Source organism: Trachemys scripta, chromosome 2 (genome assembly GCF_013100865.1).
Source record: "Trachemys scripta elegans isolate TJP31775 chromosome 2, CAS_Tse_1.0, whole genome shotgun sequence".
Lineage (NCBI taxonomy): Eukaryota > Metazoa > Chordata > Testudines > Emydidae > Trachemys > Trachemys scripta.
Window position 1 is genome coordinate 31,263,496 of NC_048299.1, and position 19,862 is coordinate 31,283,357.

Genomic DNA, 19,862 nt, shown 5'->3' on the forward strand with positions numbered 1-19,862 from the left:
ATTGAGACTGACCCTAAAATTGTGAGACTGGACAGCACTGCACTAAGGATAAAAATGCTTAGAGTTTAGTTAAAGTGGTATGGTTCCTCCTTTTGTATGCAGAAAGTGTCCTGTGGAGAGTTATGACTCCAAAAGCCATTGCTTTGTTGTGGAAAATTGTCCTCATGGAAGTAAAGGAGGTGAAGGGCAAGAGTGTACACCTGACCTTATCTATGTACAGGTCTACACTAGAAGTGCTACATCAGTGCAGCTGCAGCGCATCTGGTGAAGATGGTCTCTGCTGCCAGGAGAGTGCTCTCCCGTTGGCATAATTACTCCACCTCTGCGACAGGCAGAAGCTAGGTTGCTGAGAAAGAGTTTCCTGCTGATATAGTGCCGGTGTGGACAGTGCTTAGGTCACTGTAACTTGCGTTGCCCAGAGGGGCGTCTTTTTCATACCTCTGAGCGACGTTAGTTAAATCAACTTAAGCGGTAATGTAGACCTGCCCCCCAAGCTCTTCTTCGAGGAGTGTCCTTGTGGGTGCTCTACTTTAGGTGAATCTGCGTCCCTGCGCCTGCGATTGGAGAATTTCAGTAGCAGTGCCTAGTTGGGTCACACATGTGCTGTCCCTGTCTCGTGCCTCCTCTGGCGGTTACATAGTGCTGTGTGACCAACTTCCCTTCTTCCCCTCTCCAACCCCCAGTTCCTTCTCTACCACCCTTGGCTTGAGACAGAGCAATCAGCAGTGACTCCGAATTTACCTTTAGTTTAAGAATTAGTTTAGATTAGTAGCTTTTAGAACTCAGTTTAGCTAGTTACTAATTTAGGTACCTTTTTATATTCCTCATTTATTTTTTCTTATTATACCTTTTAGTATAGTGTAGATACCTTCCCTCAATGGGAGAAACTCTACTAAGGGGCATGCCTGAATCCCTGGGTTTTAAATGCTGCCTAGCTTGCTGGGAATCAATCCTGTTTTCTGACAGACACTCCAGTGTGTCCGCTGTCTTGGCAAGACACATACCGCAAAAGTGCTCCCACTGCCATAATCTTAAGACCTATGGAGAAGTCTCTGCGCCCAGCATCCGATCTGGGATCACGGACTCCTCCAGGACATCAGTCTCCAGTGGGAGCATCTGAAAGATATTCCCCACCACCATCTCAGAGGAAAGAGCACTCCTCCAAAAAGATGGCCAAGAAATGTGCTACGACCTCCCCTTCCTGAGGCCTAAAAGAGGTGATCCCTGACCTCTCAGATGCTATGGTACCGACCACACTGAGGCCGATTACGTCTGAGGCGGCGGGACCCTCAGGTGCCAAAGGTACCATGCAAGCCAAAGACCCTAAGCGGGCAGGCTCAGAGAGAAGCAGCAAAGGGAAACTTGCCATCCCTTCCTTGGTACTGCTGGAGCCATTCAAACATGTGGGACCAGCAGTGCTGCAGTCTATGGCATCACCTTCTGCCGCCATGGCTCCTAGCTAGGGTGACCAGACAGCAAGTGTGAAAAATCAGGATGGGGGTGGGGGTAATAGGAACCTATATTAAAAAAAAGCCCCAAATATCGGGACTGTCCCTATAAAATCGGGACATATGGACACCTGACTCATAGTGCACAGTCCTTGGTACCAACAACTGCTGAAATTTCATCGGCACCACCAGCAAAACCCTCCTTGGTACCAAGATGCTTTCAGTAACACAAAAATTTCTCCTAGTCTCTTCAGCACCAGAATCTCTCCTCCTTGGCACCAGTGTTACTCCAGCATGCTCATTATCTTACCAACTTACACCACTATGTAAATCAGCTTTTCCTTTCACCAGTAATGAGGAGGAGGATTAGGAAGGGGAGATCTACTTTTCACGTCACTCCTTGCCCATTCAGACAGTCATCAGACCAGGTCCACTAGAACAACCTGAACACCACTCCAGACCTGAAAGATATGGGTGGTACACACATCCATGGATGCTGTCAGCAATGCCATTCCCACATCAGTGGCCCTACTGGGACCCATGGGTGGCATACCGTCAACACTATTCTAAGCTTCTTAGTATCCACAGGGACAGAACAAGACATTCCCCACCACACTCAGTACCCGTACCCTCTGAAGCACGGAAGAGCCACTCGAAGGACTGGAAGAGACTTCTGATCAGGAAGTCACCCTAGCTGCCAATTTTTCATCCTCCTCTCTAGACAAAGCCATCATGTTCCCACCACCCATGATGGGTGATGATTTTAAACAATTCCCAGAGTTGTTTAAGAGGATTGCACACTCACTAGAGATACCACTGGAAGACATTGCCGAATCCCAACATAAGTTGTTGGACATCCTACAAACATCAACTTCATCCAAGATTGCTCTCCCAATAAATGAGAAGCTCCTGGCCCCAGCCAAGATCATCTGGCAGACCCCAGCAACAGTTGTAAAAGAGCGGACAAAAAATATTATGTCCCTTCCAAGGGAATGGAATTTCTGTTTTCACATCCCACACCAAACTCTCTGGTAGTAGAGGCTGTGCATGAATGGGGCAGACAACATCACTCTAGATCCACTCCATATGATAGGGACTGGAAACGACTAGACCTCTTTGGGAGCAAGGCCTGCTCAGCAGCAACCTTACTGTTCAGGATGTTCAATTATGAGGCATTAATGGCCAAATACAACCACTCCAAGTATTCAAAGATGTCTGAATTTATTGATCACCTCCCTGGGGACAAAAAAGAGCAATTTAAAGCAGTCATCTTGGAGGGTCACCTTCTAGCTCGAACTGTCTTACAAGCCTGACTGGACATAGCGGCATACTCCATCGCCGTGGCCCTAGTCATGCACCAAGCTTCCTGGCCCCACCTCTCTGGATTTCCCAAAGAGGTACAATCCACCATTGAGGATCTCTCGTTCGAGGGACTGTAGCCATTCACAGCTAAGGCCATGTCTACACTTACAGTGCTATGGTGGCACCAGTATAGCTGCGCCTCTGCAACACGTGTGCTGAAGGCACTCTGTGCCGATGGGAGAGAGCTCTCCTGTCGGCATAAAAAAACTACCCCTGTGAGCGGCATAAGCTATGTCAGTGGGAGAAGCTCTATTGTCGACATAGCACTGTGCACACTAGCGCTTATGTCACTCAGAGGGGTGAAATATTCACTCCCCTGAGAGAGATACGTTTTGTCAACATAGATGGTAGTGTAGGCAAAACCTAAGACATATGAGTCGCTCCACACACTAAAAGACTCAAGGTTGACTCTTCGATCCTTAGGCATCTACGTGCCTACACAAAGAAAGAAGCAGAAGAAATACTACTCTGTGCAAAGAACAAGATCTGTGCCATACACACAACTACAGAGGCAATATGACCCTCAAAAAACATAGAGACCCACAAGACTGAGACCCCTCCAATCTCAGCCATCAATATCCCAGCAACCCTCTTCTAAGCAAAAGTTTTGAGGGTTTGATCTAGGCCCCAAGATGCAATACAAATTCTCAAGTGCTGGAACCATCCACAACCATACATCCTTTTGGAGACCATCTGTCTCCATTCCACCCAGCATTGCAGACCATCACGTCAGACTAATGGGTACTAAAAATTATTGAGACTGGCTATTCAATCCAATTTACCTCTATCCCCTTACTAACACCCCGTCCCCATTCCTCTTCAGGGACCCTTCTCACAAGCACCTACTGCAACAGGAAGTAAACCATCTTCTGCACCTGGGTATTGTAAAGCCAGTACGAACACAACACAGAGGGAAGGGCTTCTACTCCCATTATTTCTTAACCCAGACAATAACCAGAGGATAGGGACCCATTCCGAACCTAAGGAAACTCAACAAATTTGTGAAAACCCACTGATTCTGTATGGTCACTCTAGCAACGATAATTCCAGCACTAGAACAAAGGGACTGGTTCTCAGCCCTCAACCTCCAGTATGCATATTTTCACATTGCAATACACCCGTCACATAGGAGCTCCTTCAGATTTGTTCTGGGACAAAATCATTGCCAATACAAAGTACTCCCTTTCAGCCTGTGTACGGCTCCATGGTGTTCTCCGAAGTTCTCTCGGTGGTGGCAACTCACCTCCACAGACAAGGGGTCATAATATTCTCCTATCTGGATGATTGCTTACTAAAAGCCTCCACATGAGAAAAGGCCTTAGGAGCTATCTGAAAGACAATAGTTCTCTTCACAGAGCTGGGCCTGCAAATAAATGAGCAAAAATCAACGCTCATGCTTGTACAGAAACTAAAATTCATTGTGGCTTACCTTGATTTATTGAAGGCCACAGCCTCTCTGCCACCACATGGGTTTGTCACTCTAGTCAATCTGATCACTACAACACAAACCAGTCCACATTCATTGGCCAAGACCTGCCTCCATCTATTAGGCCATATGCCAGCAATGACATTTATTGTGAAGCATGCCAGGTTACACGTGCTGCCTTCAAGGCTGGCTCAGGACAGTATATATTCCACAGACACAGTATAAACAAGTGCCTTACAATGCCAGTCAAAGTGAAAAACTCTCTGCACTGTTGGGCTCAACCACACAATATTTGCATAGGAGGCACCTTTGCACAGACTCCTCTATCAATGATACTCTCAGTGGGTGCTTCTCTGCTAGGTTGGGGGTACACTTGCACCAACACACAATCCAGGGCAGGTGGTCCCCCTTGGAATCAACACTGCACATAAACCTACTGGAACTATGAGCAGTCTGCAATGCATGCTCACACTTCCTGCCCATGATCAGGGGCAAGACCATAAAGGTGTTGACGAACAACATTGCTTGTATGTTTTATACAAACCGACAAGCGGGGCATGGTCACACTCCTTATGCACAGAAGCGATGTGATTATGGAACTAGTGCATCTGCCACAGCATCAATATATTAGCCTCCTATCTACCAGAATGCCAAAACACCACTATGGATGCGTTGAGCAGAGCATTTTCTCAGGACCACAAGTAGGAAGTAAACATCCGGGTACTACAAAGTATATTCAAACGCTGGGGGTTCCCAACTATAGCCCTCTTTGCGACAACCCAGAATGCCAAGTGCCCACACTTTTGCTCAAGAGCAGGATATACAAGATAAAGACTGACAAATCCAGTCATCTAGATAGCCCCCATGTAGCCTAGACAAACATGTTTCCCTTACGTGTTGAAAATGATGGTGTGCCTACTACACACTCTTCTCCTTCCATATCTCCTATCTCAGAATGCAGGCCAGGTTTTCCACCCAAACTTGGCAATACTCCACGTGAAGGCAATGAAATGACCTGTTCAGAGGAGGTAAGGGCCATCCTATTAAACGGCAGAAGGTCTACTGCACGATTTACTTACCTGCACAAAAACGAAGCGATTCCACATATAGTGCCAGAATAGACAAACAGTGGTGACTACCTCTCCTTTACCAATGATATTAAATTATCTTCTAGAACTTAAGAAATCGAGTCTCAATGAGCTTGATCAGAGTACACCTTACGGCAATCATGGCTTTCCATTACAAAGTTGACGAGGTCTCAGTCTTTGCCCACCCACTAAATGATTTCTCTAAGGTATATATAGCCTTTACCCTGAAATACAAAGCCCTATTCCACCATGGGACCTTAATCTAGTGCTATGATGCCTTACTGGGTCCTCGTTTGAACCCTTAGTGGCGTGTTCACGTCTCCATCTCTCAATGAAGGTGGCCTTTCTCATCACTATCACATCTGCATGATGAGTAGGAAAACTTGGGGCTCTCATCGCGCACCCCACATACATAATATTTTTCAAAACCAAGGTTACTCTAAGACCACATCCAAAATTTTTACCTAAAATAGCTTCCTCATTTCACTTGAACCAGCCCATCCATCTCCCATCATTCTTTCCAAAACCTTATAAGAACAGATGAGAAGCGATGTTTCACACCCTGGACATTAGAAGGGTGCTAGCATTTTACATTGACAGGACTAAATTGTTCAGAAAGTTGCTAAACTTATTTCTCTCCATCACAGAAAGATCTAAAGGAGAAGCCATATCCAAAGAAAGACTCTTAAAATGGATCTCTGGGTGCATTGACCTTTGCTACTGCCAGCATCAACTACAACCCCCACTGGGGACTGGCTCACACTCCAACAGATTGCTTTTTACATCAATAACCTTCCTCAACAATGCACCTATTGTGAACATCTGCAAAGCAGCAACCTGGGTGTCCGCCCACATGTTCACAGAACACTACGCAAGAGAGCAGGACTCTACATCAAATGCTAAGCTTAGACTTATGGTTTTATCATCTGTCACGACTGCAACTCCGAAGCCCCTTCTGTGCAACAAGGGGCACTGCTCTACAGTCACCTAAAGTGAAGCACCTAAAGAGATACTGCTCGCAGAAGAAGAGAAAATTACTCACCATGTGCAGTAACTGAGGTTCTTTGAGATGGTTGTCTTTGTGGGTGCTCCACTACTTTCCCCCAGCCCCTCTACTTTGTAGTTTCCTGCTAGGGACTCTATGGTAGAGAAGGAACCAAGGGGGGTTTGGTCACGCAGTGCTACGTAACTGCCAGAGGCGGTGGGAGACGAGGACAGCGTATGTATGTCGCAAACAGGGACTGCTACTGAAATTCCTCAATAGCAGACACAGGGATGCAGATTCACCTCAAGTGAAGTATCTACATGGACAACCATCTCCAAGAACCTCAGTTACTGCACAGTGTGTGAGTAACTTTCTCTTACTTTGCTTCTAGAATGTTGATATCATATGTGGAATACAGTACTGTTTTAATGGCTAGAATGTTGAAGGGTTAATTTAAAAAAAAATTTAAACTTGTAGATGGCTCAGAGGATTGGCAATGAGATATAGGACCTATATAGTTAATGACAGTCTTTTCATTGACTTCAACAGACTTTGGATCAAGCCTATAAAGCGTTACACATCTAGGACACCAGTTCACATCGGACCCACAGGCTTGTAGTGACCTGAAGCCATTACCATCTAATGGCAGTTTGGTGACCCAAGTGAAATTATTTGGCAGTCTCTTATCCTTTCACATCTGGCAACTATAGACACTGTTTTTGGCAGTGTTAGCTCAGGATTTGAATAGGCATGATAAACTTAAGTTTATCCCAGAGGAAGTCTCTTTAGAACTTGGTAGAGGGGCATTGCCTTGGCAATGTGGGGAAGTTTGTGCAGCTGCTGCCTATTGCTACACTATGCATTCTCTTGATCAGCAGAGTACACCTAGAACATTCACTAATAATATCAAGTGCAAGGCATACACCTTTCACCTTCTTTTCACTATGCAGGAAAACCAAATAGCACATCATACGTAATAAAAACAACAGCTCCATATACATGCATAATTTCTCCCTTGGGAGGCAGGAGGAAAAAAGTGCATAGGGCACATGCTAACTGTATTGTTTAATGCACTTCTGGAAATTGTTCAGATACCGTGGCTTTTGGAGTAGTATGAGAACCTAGACAGAATTGAATCTGTCTCTAAGACTATTAATTTGTCATCTTTTTCTAGCCCACAGTTCAGTTTGAAGAGAGGAAATGACTGAATTAGGTGACCTGGACTTTGAAAGTTCAGCTTTGGAGAGACAGCGTAAAAAAACCTTTTTTTGTTTGTTGGTGTGGAAGTAGAGTTGAGAACCACATATTAAAAAATAGGAATCTTGTTCAAGCAGCTGACCACTTAATTTCTAATATCGAAATCTTTTTATTAGGGCTGTCAAGCGATTAAAAAAATTAATTGCAATTAATGGTACGATTAAAAAAATTAATCACAATTAATTGTGCGATGTTAAACAATAATAGAATACCATTTATTTAAACATTTTTGGCCGTTTTCTACATTTTCAAGTATATTGATTTCAACTATAACACAGAATACAAAGTGTACAGTGCTCACTTTATATTTATTTTTTTATTACAAATATTTGCACTGTAAAAAAACAAAATAAATAGTATTTTTCAATTCACCTAATACAGGTATTGTAGTGCAATCTCTTTATCATGAAAGTTGAACTTACAAATTAGAATTAAAATAAAACAATGTAAAACTTTCGTGCCTACAAGTCCACTCAGTCTTACTTCAGCCAATCGCTCAGACAAACAAGTTTGGTTACAATTTACAGGAGATAATGCTGCCAGCTTCTTGTTTACAATGTCACCTGAAAGTAAGAACAGGCATTCATATAGCACTGTTGTAGTTGGCATGGCAAGAAATTTATATGCCAGATGCGCTAAAGATTCATATGTCCCTTCATGCTTCAACCACCATTCCAGAGGACATGCACCCATTCTGATTTCGGGTTCTACCAATAACAATCCAAAGCAGTGCGGACTGACGGGTGTTCATTTTCATCATCTGAGTCAGATGCCACCAGCATCTGATTTTCTTTTTTGGTGTTTCGGGTTCTGTAGTTTCCACATCAGAGTGTTGCTCTTTTAAGATTTCTGAAAGCATGCTCTACACCTCGTTCCTCTCAGATTTTGGATAGCACTTCAGTTTCTTAAACCTTGGGTCGAGTGCCATAGCTATTTTTAAAAATCTCACATTGGCACCTTTGCGTTTTGTCAAAGCTGCTGTGAAAGTGTTCTTAAAACGAATATGTGCTGGGTCATCATCCGAGACTGCTATAATAAGAAATGTATGGCAGAATGCAGGTAAAACAGAACAGGAGACATACAATTCTCCCCCAAGGAGTTCAGTCACAAATTTAATTAACGCATTATTTTTTTAATGCACGTCATCAGCATGGAAGCATGTCCTCTGGAATGGTGGCCAAAGCACAAAGGAGCATACAAATGTTTAGCATATCTGGCACGTAAATACCTTGCAACGATAGCTACAGAATTGCCATGCGAATGCCTGTTCTCACTTTCAGGTGACATTGTAAATAAGAAGCAGAGAGCAGTATCTCCCATAAATGTAAACAAACTTGTTTGTCGTAGCGATTGGCTGAACAAGAAGTAGGACTGAGTGAACCTGTAGGCTCTAAAGTTTTAAATTGTTTTATTTTTGAGTGCAGTAATGTAACCAAAAAAACTACATCTGTAAGTTACACTTTCACGATAGAGATTTCACTATGGTACTTGTATGATGTGAATTGAAAAATGCTATTTCTTTTGTTTACCATTTTTACAGTGCAGATATTTGTAATAAAAAATAATAAAGTGAGCACTGTACACTTAGTGTTCTGTGTTGTACTAGAAATCAATATGTTTGAAAATGTAGAAAAATATCCAAAAATATTTACTAAATTTCAATTGGTATTCTATTGTTTAACAGTGTGATTAATCGCAATTAATTTTTTTGAGTTAATCATGTGAGTTAACTGCAATTAATCTACAGCCCTACTGTTTATATAAAAGCTTGGGGCTGCCCTAATGTAAGCAATCAAATTATATGATTGTGCTTTGTTTGGTCTGTGTTTTCTGCCTGTTTTGCACCTAGATGTGGTACTTCATCTGTAAATAAAATACAGTGTTCATACTGTTTGTATTATAGCAAGTAGCATACATGCTTATCTCTTCCTGAATGACCAGCCTTTTGAGACTATTAGACAATCCTCTAGTATTCTACCAAAACTTGAGAAAGGGAAGGGTTTCACAAGCTATTTGATTATCTCCTCCCCCAACCATTGCAATCCAGTATCAATGGGACAAAAATGTGTTTGTAATAAATTGTTTTAGAATTGTCAGATGTGACAGCATCTTTAAATATTAGAAACAAATTGTTCTGTATATGTCATAACTTTTTTCCAATAATGGTCTACTAAGGATGTTAACCTGCAGATACTAAATATGTATGGCATCCAAATTGATACAATTCAGAAATTCTAGCTAGAGCTGTAATGGTCAATCATGAAAGATACATTTCTTTATATAACATAATATGTTGAAAAGGCCAGATACCTAAATCATGACCCGAGTGTAGCAACAAGAAACTTTTAAAAATAGCCCCTTCCTAATTTGTCAAGTCTGAACAATGCAGTTACGTGAACTTTTGATGTTTTTTTAGTAGTCACTTGCCATCTATACAATTTGTAATTGTTGTATTCTTTAAGTCGCATCTTAATCTTAAACCCCCATTGCAATAAAAATAGTATATTAACATACCAACAAAGTGTGTTTAAAGAATGGTGTAACATATTAATTATAGAGAAATTCTGAGTTAAGCTTGAAACGACTTAATCATAATCTTAACTTACATATTCATAGCACTGTACGCATCATACACACACACTGATCTCTTAAATGTGACCTGAAAGGGATTTTTAAAACTGTATTTATGTCCATTCTGTTCCTTTGTATTTTCCTGTGTGCCCCCTCCCTGCTTTTCTCCCCCACTTCGTAGCTTTTGCCTGTCATGCTGTCTAGAGTGGCTCATGACCGTGAGTGCCAACCTCAGGGCAGACTTTCAAAAAGCCTTTTCTTAGGGCCATGATAATACCGTTTTTATTCTTGAAGATGTTGTACCTCTACATTCCTCCTTCAGCAAGAGGTCCTGTATTTCCTTATCATCTTTCTGCAAGTCCATGATGTCCAGCTTTGGCTCATGGTCTTGGAATCTTTAGCCTGCACCCTGTAGGCCTTTTCATCTGACCTTGTCCACAGGTATTTGTCTCCCATTAAGTAAGCTTGTTTTGCAAGCTCGTCGACTCTGTTAGTAAGCTTTGAGATCTCTGCCTGATCCTTTCTGTGTGCCTTTACTTTGCAGAGATAGGTATTACCTTCCCTGGAGGTGGCAAGATTCCAGGCATGCAAGAGATATTTTGCATAGCCTTCCCATCTGAGTGTGTCATGGATTGTTGGATCCACACTGGCATCCATTCTGTCAATGCTCTTACCACCCAGTCTGACTCTGGCCACACAAAAAGGTTACTCTTTGGATCTGTGGCATTCAAGACAGCCAACATTGCAATGACTTGTGCTACCTGGGCCGAGAAAGGTAAAACGGTACCTTGCACGATGGTCTGTGAACTAATCTGAAGGGTAGCATATCCAGACTGCGGCTTGCCAACTTTGTAGAAACAACTTCCATCTACTACCCAGATGTTAAAAGTTTTTCTCTTTGGCCTCTTGGTAAGCAATGCCCATCTTGAAGAATGATTTGACTTGTTTGACGGTGTCCAGGGGCAGAGGGCATTCATGCTCCTCCCCTTGTATTAGAAGAGCATAAGGTGCAACAGATAGTTGAGATGTTTTATTAACCTTCACATTCCGGTTGACCAGCCTAAGGGTCTACCCTGCTAAGCTTGGGTTGGAGACCCTCCCTTCATTAATGCGTTCTCAAAGAACATACTTGATGGGAGTATGTATTCTCTTGAGGATTACTGGGGACATACCGATCATGTATTCCCAATGGCCAAAGGCCCACGTGAGGGCTAACACCCCCTTTTCACATGCAGAATATTGTTGTTCCACATTGCTCAGTACCTTTGGACCATTACCAGTATCCTGAAGTAGGACAGCACCTAGGCCCTTATCTGTTGTGGCCAACTGCAGCTGATATGGAATGTCTGGTCTAGGGTATACAAGTGCAGGAGCCTTCATGAGGGCTTGCTTAAATTTGACAAAAGCCTCCTTCTGCTCCTCTTTCCATGTCCACTCTTATCCTTTTTTTTAACAGCTGATATAAAGGAAGTGCTATCTCTGTATACCCTTCCATGAATTCCCATGAGAATTCTGTTAATCCTAAGAAGGAACATAAAGCAGATATATCCTGGGGTGCTGGAAGCTTGCTTTTAAGTTCAATCTTGTGGGCGTCTGGATTTCTTCCATCCACTCCCAGCTCAATGCCCAGGTATGTTACTGTCTGGCGCACTAGCTGAGCCTTAGCTGGGTTAATTACAAATCCTGTATTCTTGATTTTTTTCCAGTACCATGTCAAGCACTTTCAAGTTTTCCTCCTTAGTGAGGGTTGCAAAAAGTATATCATCTACGTAGCTGAATACTTTGTCCCTCTCACCAATAGAGTCCCACATTTTAGATACGTATTGATGGCAAATGGAGGGTGCATTATGGAATCCTTGGGGGACACGGCAAAATGTGTATTGCCAGTTCTTGAGAGTGAACGCAAATGTATGCCAGGCCGACCTGTGCAGCGGGATCAAGAAGAAGGCCTTTGATAAGTCAAGTACTGAGAACCACCTGGCTCCTGATGTTATTGTGGCCATAATCTTGTTAAATTTCACCACTACTGGGGTCAGACGGGGTGTGACCTTGTTAAGTTCCCGGTAGTCTACGGTGAGTCGCCAAGTTCTTTGATCGGCATTTAAGACTGGTCATATAGATGAGTTACAGATGCTTTCTGTCTCGACTAACACACATTGGTCCACCAATGCCTGGATGATTTCCATCAAATCTTCTGCTGCTGCCGGATAACGATATTGATGCTATGGCTTGGGGTCTGAACGATCCACGATTATTTCAGCATTAATCCTCCTGCACTGCAGCTTATCGTTGGCAAAAGCCTTTAGGTGTTTGGTAGCCACTGCCTTTACTTCAGGCTCCCAATCTGGGATAGCTAGCTTTTCTGGCACTTTAAGTGTTGCTACACAATGGGATGCAGGTATAGTCTGACATCCACTACCTTCTAGATCCCGTATCAACCATCTGTTTGGTAGATACACAATTAACTTCATTTGGGATAACACATCCATTCCCAGGATGCTGTTGCCATCCAACTGCTGGACTCCAAATGTTGTCTTGATAGTAAATCGGATAATGTTGCACTCAATTGGCTTTAGGAATAGGATATCACTCTCCTTTCCGTTGATGCCTTCAAGGACTTTTCCTTCTTTTATAGGTAGCTTACTTGCTAAATGATTGAGATTGAAATGGTGGCATGGTATCTATGAGCATCTGTTGTTTAAAGTGCCCAAAGTCTCCCCTCAGTACCGCAGATATTGTTGGTCTTCCCCATTGATTGTTCTCAGTTGATGCCACCATCGGGGAAGGAGGGGGACCTTGGCTCCATCATAATAAATTGGGTGCATTTTCTGATTGCTGCGCCTTGCCACTGACTGATGCTCCTTCACCATCTTCATGTCTAACAAGCCTTTTTAATAGATCCTCAGTACGTAGACCTTGGCTTTGTACCTTAGCAGCCTTTTCCAGATCATATTTCTGAACATCTTTTGTTCAGCAGCAACTTCCTGGAGATTCACTCCTTTCTCCATTCCCTTTTGATGAAAGGTATTTGGCTTTCAGTATATAATGCCTGCATCTGTAACTTTCACTCTATGCATCTGAAGAAGTGAGGTTTTTACCCACGAAAGCTTATGCCCAAATAAATCTGTTAGTCTTTAAGGTGCCACCAGACTCCTTGTTGGTTTTATAGATACAGACTAACACGGCTACCCGCTGGTATTTGGCTTATTCATCTTCTGCTGGTAGCCATTCTGATTGAAGTTGCTATTGCTGCAGAGCTTTCTCTCTTTGCTGAATTGCTTGCTTTTGTTTTCAGTCACTTCTGCCACCTTCTTTATCGGCCACTTCTTTATCGGCTTTTCTTCAAGGTGTCTCAGCGAGATAGCATTATGGTCTGTCACTTCCATAGTCATCTTGTGGGCAAGAATCCTTGTAGTAACATCTCCCTGAACTCAGGAATGTCACACGAAGTGGCCCCAGCAGGTCGTACAGCAGCTTCTTTTCGTTAAGATATTTTTCAGGTCGCTCTGATATCCGGTGATGCTCTGAATAAAGTCTTTCAAATAAATTACAATGTGGAAAATAAAATTTAACAATTCCCTCATACATTTGCATGACACTATCCATGTCTGCCACTTGGCTGTTTCCTGGCAGAGCCCTGTACTCATCCCCATGCATGCACTCCCTAAGAAGTGCTGCAATATCCTCTCTGCTAATTCTGGGCAAGGAGCTAACCTTAGGTAGCCAGTCAAGAGCGGAGTCCCGGTTCAAGGGGCCCAAAACCTTGTCATGTCTTGTTTCTCTTGGTCTAGATGAGCCATAATTAACTACAGTAGTTGTAATTGAAGTCATCGGGAACCCTTTCCCTTCCTTGCTCCCTTCATTTTTTCCCCTGTTAATAAGGGTGTGGAAGGCTGGTGCGGTGTTGCTGCTACTTCTTCCTCAGAGTCTTCTGACTCAGAGTCAGTATCCCTCTCACATCCCCTTAATGGATCAAGATGCATGGCTGATAGAAGCCCTGGAGTCTGCTTTAATTTTTCTTGCAACCTTTCCAGCTTGTGATTACACACAGCATGGTTAGCCCGCTCACTTTGATTAGTTTGCAGTTCCTTTACAAGCTCCCTAATGGCTGTTTGGGATTCTTCATTTTTGGTGGTAAGTACGTAGCACTCCATCTCCTTTTTAGACAGGAAGGCGCTCATTTATTGCAGCTGCATCTCTACCTTGCTGAGTTGGGTGACATAACTAAGGTTCTGTGTGGTGAACCTCTCAAGTTTATTTCCCATCTTTTCTAATTCTTTTTTGTCTACCTGGATTAAGCTGGGAAATTTTCTGATCTTGTTCCCCGCAGTGTTTAGTAAGTTCTTTTGCCAACCATAGCTAACCCGTATATCAGTGCTCTCTTTCTTAATTCTACTAAGAATTCCTCCCATTTTTGACATAGGGTGGAATATGCTTCTGTCCTTTTGAACAACCCAGGTGCCCACGGGTTTTTAAACTTCCCGAATCTGCACAATAATTGAATTAATTTTTATTTTTCTCTGGCTGCCAGCCATCTGCTCCGTACATCTTGCAACTCACGACTGAAGTCTGACCTACCACAGACTCTTCACAAAACTAGTGGCACACAGACCACTCACCACTGACTATACTAAGTCACTGTGCAGGCCCAATCAATTGGACCGGCGTGTGCTGTGAAGCCTTTTCATACTCGCACAGGGCTGCCGAGCTACACAGTCAGCTTCTGTCTCTCAAACAGGGTCCACCAGCTATCGGAGCCGATGCCCACCCGCCCGCGAGTCAGGCCCACCGTACAAGTCGGCACCTAATTGGGCTTACCACTTACCGGATAACCTCCGGGATGAACTCGGGATCCACTGGTCCACACACAAACAGGCTGCTGGTTGATCAATCCGGCCAAGCCAACAGTGCCGAGCCGTTTGCTCCAGCCTGTCCCGGGCACACTGGTCCATACCCAATTAGAACAAAGCCACACAGGGCTAACAGGGCTGAGCTGCTTCTTCAAGCCTGGTTAGGACTTACACGTCACCAACCAGGTACCTCACAGCAAGCACTGACAGTACGCCGACTGCCTTCACATGTTTTTTTCTGACCCACTGGTCAGATTCCTCTCCTGGAATCACACCAATGAAGGGTTGGTGGCACACAGGCCACTACAATGTCCACTGAGTCAGTGCAGCTGCTGACTCAGCATCCTGCAGTTAGCTACTCACCTACACGGTCAGTGGACTGCTATTAACACACCAACCAGATCATAAGGTAAGGGAAAATAAAACAAATCAATACAAGATATCTACACCGAATCACCACGAGAGCCAGCCTGTGATTAAATCACCAGATGGGAGTCCTGCTGAAGTCACCAGAAATATGTTAACCCGGAAAGGGTATTCAACAGGGAGCTACTGAATTTAGCCACCAGCCCTCACCCTACAGACTCGTACTACGTCTCATATCTGTCACCAGAGATGATATTCACAGGAATAACATAAAGCAAACAGGATATAGAATACAAACAAAGTCAAATTTATTAAACAGGACTCCCAACTAAATAACAGTTCACATAAAAGGGTAACACAAAGCACTCAGTTGTTAATTCAACAAATTGGTCTTAAGCCAGGGACCCCAAAAAAACAGTATACAACTAGGTATACAAATAGGTAGGTATACAACTAATTCTGGTAAGTCAGTACATCACCAGATCATAGGCTATTATGGACAGGGAACATACACATGGATCCAGGGGTACAGCAGGATCACCAACAATGTCAGGAACCGGAGACACACGACCACACGATACAAGGATTCAGGAGCGGACACACTCAGGATCGGAAACAGGAACAACAAGCAAATCTCTTCTTTTGTTGACGCATAGTGTCGGCTAGGACACCCTAAAAACTGGACTGCCACGAACCTGGACAGTCCCTGGCACTGGGTGCACAGACCTTTTATGCCCTCTTGTTACTGGGCAGATTACCTAGGTCACATGACACCACCTTTCCCATCTTAACCGAAAAGGGCGCCAACTGGCCTAACAAGAAGGAATACAAACATAGTGGATGAACCACAATATAAACAAAATAGCGATTTGAAAAACAAAATAGCGATTTGATTCACTCTCTACATTGGGGTGAGTGAATTTTTAATTAACCGATCCTTTCTCCATCTTTCCGAACTGTTGCTTAGTCATTGAAATTAAATGTGTGTAAAACTGTCTAAGAATTTCTCCATGTTTCAGCCTCTTGGTTCCTGTGATGTCATCAGTTCACTAGTTCTTTTGCCCTATGGTGTCTTCCAAGATAGACAGGACCTGAATTTTTAATATAAAATCCAGAAAGGAAACTCCTTTATAAAAAGAAAACCAAAACATCTTCATGATTTCCTTGTGTCATTGTCACCATGCCTCAGTGGGTCACAGCTGAGGATGCCAAATTCAGGATGAATTGTGAGAAATAGGGCAGACTCATCCCAAACTGGTGGTTATTTTATTATTAGATATACCAAGCCAGAACCAAAAGTAAACTTCTGTCTCACCACACTGGTTAACAAGAAGTCCAAACTGCAGTCTCCTTAAGCATCCCAGTCCTTGTTTCACCACCCAGACACTAAACTTGATGATGAATGGTTATTGAAAACCAATTTCATCGAAGCGTTCATCTGATCTCAAAAGATCAGCAACATACCCAGGTCAATATATAACTCAGATCTTACCCAATAGACCCTTTGTTGCCAGTCCTTTAGTATCTAATATCTAAAGGTTTATTCATAAGAGAAAAGAATGAGAGAGTTAAAATGGTTAAGGAAATCAAATGCATACACTCATTGAAAAGTTCTTGTATCAGGTTTGACGCCATGATGCAATAAACTGCTGACATGTAAAGTCTCTGGTAACTTCCAAACAATAGGAAGGTCCTCAGTCCATTGACTGGAATGCTCCTTTTAGTGTAAGTCCAGAGATCAGAGCAGGAAAGAGGCAAAATGGAGATGCTTCCAGGGTCCTTTATACTTTCTCCCATCTGGAGGGACTGCTCTCAGTCTTAGTTTGTGGAAAATTACAGGTACGAGATGGGAGTCCAGGGTCATGTGAGCAAGTCACATGCCCTTGCATGCTTTGATAACTCATAGGAGCATTACCCATTTTCTGGATAAGGCAACCACAGGAAGGCTCACCAGGCAGGGACAAGCTTCTTCTATGACCCATTGTGAGAGCTAAGTATTCTTTGGTGGGCCATCAGTTTGAATAGCTCATTCACAAGGTGCTGACCAGACTGGATGTAAATTACCTGGTGGGTGTCACCACAGGAATACAGCACATATGTAGGGTGCCAGCACATAGTCAATATCTATAACTTCAGGTACAAAAATGATACATACATATAAACAGGATAATCATACTTAACAAATCATAACTTTTCCATTGATACCTTACATGATATACTTTGTTCAAGATTTGTTGCAATTGTCTAATAGTGGTAATATTAATTATATAAATGGTCATGATCCAGTCATACAGCATCACAGTCATGAAGAAGCTTAAAGCAATTTTTTTCCTCTTTCAAGTCAAACACAACAGAGTGAGAATGACAGAATACCAAATTAGCGATATAGCATTAACTTGGAATTTCCTTCCTCTTTGTGGTGGGTGAGAGAAATTAACAGGTTACATCAAATTCAGTTTACAGCATAACACTAATAATATATCCTATTCCAAAGAAGGTATATAGTGCCTGCCTTGTGAAATCTATACTGTTGTATTATCACTTAAATATTTAAATCTCTATTTTTCTGAATACTTTAATTTAATTTTCTTTGACAACTTAATTGTCTGAGAGTCAAGGTACAGTGACCTGTTACAAGGGCGAAACGAGTGTATTTTATAGCACATTTTATGGAAAAATAGGAACAGGTCTATTAATCAAGAGAAAATGGTTATTCCAACCAGCATCTTTACTTAGAGGAAATGGCTCAAGTTAATATTTTCTTTCCTCTGAATGGTAGATATGACGTGTTCCTAAATGGTGGTTGTGCCACAGTGTAAGGCTAAATCTTCTATTTTCCACTCCTACTTTCAAACAACCATGTCTTAGGCTAAGTCTACACCGCGCAGATTGCAGTGGCACAGCCATGCTGCTTAAGCCTGTCCACTGTAAGGCACGCAGTGTAGCTGCTCTTTGTCACCAGGAGAGAGCTCTCCTGACAACAAAATAAAACCACCCCCAAGAAGGGACGGTAGATTCGTCAGTGGGAGAGCACCTACCACCGACAAAGCACTGTCCACGCCAGCGCTTTTCATTGTTAAAACTTTGTTTGTTCAATAGGCCCTTGGGCAATGAAAGTGCAGTGTAAACTTAGCCTTAGTTTATTGTGAAGGATACATGCTATTATAATAACACAATTGGCTGGAGAATTAAGTGTGCAAAACCAAAACTCTATAAATCCGTGTATGTAGGAAATCTTAGTCTTCAGTAAGAAGTCAGTCAGTGCTTAATTAAATTTTCACTTTTCCAATTTTAAATTTTCCTTTTATCAAGCACTTGTTTCCCTAGTCAGAATGATGAATGTAACTTTGTGCAGCTGATAACTACTGTGACTCCCTATCAAACTTTTGTGAATATGCTTAAATAACAGCCAAGTTTATGTTTAAACCACACAGTGCTGCACATATCCATTTACACCAGGTGCCTAATTTCTATTAATCCAGAGACTAAGAGCCAAGCGTCCTATTTTGAACTTGTGATCTTAGGGTGTTAGTACAACTACTAGGCTGTAGTTGGCTAAGGCTCTGTATTTTTTATATCCGTGCAAAATTGTAGTGGTTTGAGTTATATCCTCTTTTTATAGTATTTCTGAAGCATAAACAAGAACAGATTTAAATAAAAGCAAGATTTTGAGAGAAATGAATGTCAACCACCAAAAACATTTGGACCACAGAAAAGAATGTAACTGGAAGGAACATTTTTTCCACAATACGGTACTCAAAGCCAACAAAAAGAGAGAGAAATGTTAAATAATCAGATCCCAAAGGTGCTATATTTAATTTTAGAAGGGACAAATGATGCCTTAAAAGATTGTGAAACAATGCAGATTAATAAAATATTTAAATCTTATGTTTTTGGGAGATAATAGGCATAATAGTGATAGGCAACCTATAATTTACCATAATGTGCTTTACTAGTTAAATACCTTTTAAAGCTGTCCTTGTGAGGAACAGCAGCACTTACTCAGCCTAAAAATAATACCAGGATCATGTATAGTGAATCCCAGGAGGTTATTGGTGTTTTTGTAGACAGCAGACAGGAGAAAAAGGCATTTTGTCCTTTTTACCCCAAGTAATCCCACTGGAAAATTAAGCATGTGCTATGAATTGATATCAACTCATGCCAGGTTACCTCCCTAAAGAGCGCTGCTGCAAGCACTGTTGCTACATTTCTTGGACAGCAGCTTGATGGTCTGTGTGCATGATGGATAGTTTATGCTGTATGCTACTGTGGAACACTGCGCTACTGTCTGCCCCTGGGAGACTGTTAGAGAGGTGTGCCACTGGGAGCAGCAGTTACTTTAACACTTTTAGAGAATCTTGGATAAATGTTGCATACCTAAAAACTTAAAAATGTAGCTTATGAACGCATGTGTTGGTATACTAAAGATCTGGCTACTCCATAACTAACAATGCAGTTTCTTTTGTCTTGCTGTAAATCTCTGCTGGAAGCAGGATAAAAAATGTATTA

At 42.4% G+C, this 19,862-nt stretch overlaps 1 protein-coding gene across 4 annotated transcripts in view; it reads left to right on the forward strand.

The window, feature by feature from the left end:
- Positions 1–19,862, forward strand: part of MPP7 (membrane palmitoylated protein 7) — a 292,487-nt gene that overhangs the window by 104,684 nt on the left and 167,941 nt on the right. The gene's annotated exons all lie outside the window — the stretch shown is intronic.